This window comes from Neoarius graeffei, chromosome 8, assembly GCF_027579695.1.
Source record: "Neoarius graeffei isolate fNeoGra1 chromosome 8, fNeoGra1.pri, whole genome shotgun sequence".
Classification (NCBI taxonomy): Eukaryota; Metazoa; Chordata; class Actinopteri; order Siluriformes; family Ariidae; genus Neoarius; species Neoarius graeffei.
Window position 1 is genome coordinate 36,459,244 of NC_083576.1, and position 4,984 is coordinate 36,464,227.

A 4,984-nucleotide genomic window follows, 5' to 3' on the forward strand; every position below is an offset into this window, starting at 1 on the left:
TTCCCCCACAGTCCAAAGACATGCAGATTAGGTTAACTGGTGACTCTAAATTGACCATAGGTGTGAATGTGAGTGTGCATGGTTGTCTGTGTCTATGTGTCAGCCCTGTGATGACCTGGCAACTTGTCCAGGGTGTACCGCACCTTTCGCCCGTAGTCAGCTGGGATAGGCTCCAGCTTGCCTGCGACCCTGTAGAACAGGATAAAGCGGCTAGAGATAATGAGATGAGTATATATATATATATATATATATATATATATATATATATATATATATATATATATATATATATATATATGATCTGGCCGCTCTAAAGCCGCACTATGCCTCCGGGTGTACCCAGAGGCACAGTGCAGCTTTAGAGCGGCCAGATCAACCATCGACATAGTTTTCTCCCTGAGACAGCTACAGGAGAAGTGCCGTGAGCAGAGACAACCCTTGCTCATCGCCTTCATTGACCTGACCAAGGCGTTTGATTTGGTCAGCAGAGAAGGACTCTTCACCCTCCCAAGCTCCTGAGGATGATCACGTCCTTCCATGACAACATGAGTGGCACTGTTCAGTACGACGGATCATCCTCGGACCCCTTCCCAATCAAGAGTGGTGTCAAGCAGGGGTGCGTCCTCACTCCGACTCTCTTCGTCGTGTTCTTCTCCCTGCTGTTGCACCATGCCTTCTGACAGTCCGAAGACAGCATCTTCCTCCACACCAGGAGTAACGGGGGCCTCTTCAACCTGGCACGCCTCCGAGCAAAGACAAAGGTGTGGAAGGTCCTCATCAGAGAGATGCTCTTCGCAGACGATGCTGCCCTCACCGCCCACACCGAGGAAGCGCTACAGCGACTCATCACCCGCATCGCAGATGCCTGCAACGAGTTCAGGCTCACTATAAGCCTGAAGAAGACCAACATCATGGGCCAGGATGTCAGCAGAGCTCCCCACATCACCATCTGCAACCACACCCTTGAAGTGGTGGATAGGTTCACCTATCTGGGCTCCACCATCTCCAGCAACCTCTCTCTTGACACCGAGCTGAGTGTGCGGATCGGCAAAGCAGTAACAGCAATGGCCCATCTTGCGAAGAGTCTGGGACAACACCATGCTTACGACCAACACCAAAATGAGAGTGTATCAGGCCTGTGTGTTGAGCACTCTCCTCTATGGAAATGAAGCATGGACCCTCTACTCCCGCCAAGAACGCAGACTGAATGCCTTCCATATGCACTGTCTCAGAAGACTTCTGGGCATCACCTGGCAGGACCATGGCACCAACACTGATGTCCTGGCCAAGGCAGGAATGGCCAGCATGTTTGCCATGCTGACCCAGAGATGCCTGCGCTGGCTAGGCCACATCAGCTGCATGGACGACGGCCGCATCCCAAAGGACGTGTTGTATGGTGAGCTGGCCACAGGCTCCAGACCCACAGGACGATCCACACTATGCTACAAGGATGTGTGCAAGCACGACTTGAAGACAGGTGGCTTCAACCCCGCAGACCTGGAGACGGCGGCCTCAGACCGCACCAGCTGGTGGTCCACCATCAAGGCCGTCATTGGGGAAGCCGAGGAAAGGAGAGAGACCCGGTGGGGGGAGAGGAGGCGCCGACGACAGCAGAGACTGCAGACAGCATCAACAGACACCCGACCAAGCAACTTCACCTGCAGCAACTGTAGCAGACCGTGCGGCTTACGCATCGGCCTATACAGTCATACTAGGCGCTCCAACTCGACAACTGATGGATGACCCTTGGTGCAGATCACCATGATCTTTCGAGATCGAAGGAGCCAACATATATATATATATACAGTATATATATATATATATGTGACCCCTCACCGGATCCAGGGACACATGTCGGCCGAAACGAATCCGAGATAATCGCAAAAGAAGCATTTTTTTTTCGAAATTTGTGATTTTTGTTTTTTTCCATCATGTGCAAGTTGAGATCTTGAAGAATGCAATCAGTATTTCAGATAATAGATTGTTTTGTTGGAAAAGCATACATTTTTTGTTGCAAATTGTCTCGTTTTTGTCAGGACTGTAGCCTGCTGGGGGGTGTGGGTAAATTACCATATGGGCCATTCACATGATGATTTAAGTCTTTTGTTTTTTTTTTGCGAATCAGCTGTATGATCCGAGCTGAGCGCATGGCTACTTAACTGCATACAGGCATGTAATTTCACTATGGAATGAGTTACTAAACAGAGCGCAGAGGAGCCCCGCGAAGCAAACAGACGCACGGTATTTACATCGGAGATAACCATTTTTAGCAAAAAAAACCGCAACCTCATTTTCCAGATTGAATGGAATACTTGAATGATCGGATGATACATGGACCGTTCTAGGACTACATTCCATCGGAGGCATTGGTGTGTGCAAGGCACCGTTTCTCTTTCTGATGGGGTAAGTTTATTAATCTAAGGCTGTGTGGTTATTTTTGCATGTAATGGAGAGTGTTGTGGTTTGGTTAAGCCTAGGTCACAACCGGACGTATGATTTTTTGGCCGTGCGATTTTTGGCGTTTCCCAAATCGCTGCGTTTTTTTTTTTTGTTCATGGAGAAAGATGCGCGTTGGCCGTAAGTTTGTCTTGCAACCTGAAAAAAACGTAAGCGCCCGTAGAGTTTGTTTGACATGACAAAGAACCTCTGCGGCCAGTCTGCGGCTCGAAAATCAGCGCATCACACGCGCGCTCTCGTGCTTTTCACACGCGCACTCTCTGTGCGTTTCATGCGCGCTCTCCATGTGTTTCTTGCGTTTTTTGCCGTAGGAGCACATACGGCCGGTTGTGACCGAGGCTTTACATGAAACTAGTGTTGTGTTAGTTGTGTCATCATCGTGCTATCTTTCTTTCTTACGGTGTGAGTAATTTTTCAACCACAAAACGTTAAAGTATACTTTAGGACTTATTTTTGTACTTCATAATTGTGTTGGGCATACTTTGCATGGAAGGAAAATTGATGTGGTGATCTTTGTTTACATGAAAGTAGCATCATGCTAGCTAGTAGGGGATAGGGCTTTCCTTAATGTCATGCAGATGAGCACCATTATGTGCCCGTCCTACACCCAGAGTAGCTGAGATGGAAAAACTTTGAGGGCGATTTTCTCCCTTTTCTGTTTTAAGAAGTATACACTTTCAAAAGGCCACACATTCTTCAAATATTGTCAGATCTCCACATGGAAGGCATCATTGGAAAGCTTAGAAACTGTACTTTCTGAATCTGTCAATAACTCAAAATGCCCCCGGTCAGACATGTGTCCCTGGATTCTGTGATCTGCCACATATATATATATATATATATATATATATATATATATATATATATATATATATATATATATATATAGACACACACACGGGCAGCATCCTTTTGTGTACGAGAGATAATGATGTACCGTCCAGATATGTTTTTATCTGCATCTTCGCAAGTGGCTGTGCAGTCCAATCCGTGAATGACAGTCTCTGCTGCATTTGCTGCAGATGAATGGCAATGCCTGCTGAGGCTGTTGTTTTCTCTCCTTCCTTCTCATTCTCTTGTCCTCAAGGTTTTTGTTTCTTGTCTCCTCTGCTCTCTGTATGCCCTTTCTGATGGCAAGGTGCCAAGCTGCACGGTCATCTGCACATTGTTTCCAGGTGGTGATGGTGATGCTGCACAGTTTCATGTCTTTCTTGCAGACATCTTTGTAGCACAGGCATGGTCGTCCTGCCTGTCATGAACCCTCTGCCAGCTCGCTGTACATCAAATCTTTGGGAATGCGGCCTAAGTCCATTCTCCTGACGTGGCCGAGCCAACAAAGATGCCTCTTGCTGAGAATGGTGAACATGCTGCTCATCTTGGTGTGTTTCAAGACCTCTGTGTTGGGCACATTGTCCTGCCATCGGATATGTAGAATACATCTGAGGCACCTCAGGTGGAAGCTGTTGAGTTTCCTCTCATGGCTGGCACATGTGGTCCATGCCTCACTACTGTAGAGGAGTATACTTTGCACACAGGCCTGGTAGACTTGCAGTTTGGTCTTCTCGGTGAGGCTGTCTTTTTTCCAGACTCCTCTGGTTTAGCTTAGCCATAACTGCTGCTGCCTTGGCGATCCTGTTGTTCATCTCTGCATCAATGGAGACAGTGGACCCGAGGTACGTGAAGCTCTGAACAACTTCCAGGCTGTGCCCATCAATGGCGATGTTTAGAGGAGCGAATGTGCCTTGCGCCATGATGTTTGTCTTCTTCAGACTGATGGTCAATCCAAACTCTTTGCAGGCATGGGAGAGGCAACTGACAAGCTGCTGCAGACCGTCTTCAGTGTATGATGTCAAAGCTGCGTCATCAGCAAAGAGCATCTCACGGATGAGTACCTCTGTGACTTTGATCTTGGCACGAAGGTGGGCGATGTTGAAAAGCTTGCCGTCAGCCCAGGTGTGAATGTAGACACCCTCACTACAATCCTTGAAGGCATACTGGAGGAGCATGGAGAAGAAGATGCCAAAGAGCATCGGCGCAAGGACACAGCCTTGCTTTACTCCACTGCTGACCAGGAAGGCCTAAGATGTTTCACCATTGAAGCAAACTGTGCTGTGCAGGTTTTCATGGAATGAAGTGACAGCCATGAGCAGTTGGGGAGGACAACTGAGCTTCTATAGTAGTCTGAAGAATCTGCTCCAGCTGACCAGGCCAAATGCCTTTGTCAAATTGATGAAGGCAATGAGGAGTGGCATTTGCTGCTCTTGACACTCCTCCTGCAGCTGGCGTAGCGAGAAGATCATGTCCACAGTTGACCGGCCAGCTCGGAAGCTACACTGAGACTCTGGGTAGACATGGGAGGCTAGGGTCTGCAGGCACGCAAGAACAACACAGGCAAATGCCTTCCCAACAATGCTAAGGAGGGAGAATCCCCTGTAGTTGTTGCAGTCGCTCCGGTCTCCTTTGTTCTTGTACAAAGTGACGATATTAGCATCACACGTGTCCTGGGGGATGTGTTCTTGTTCCCAGC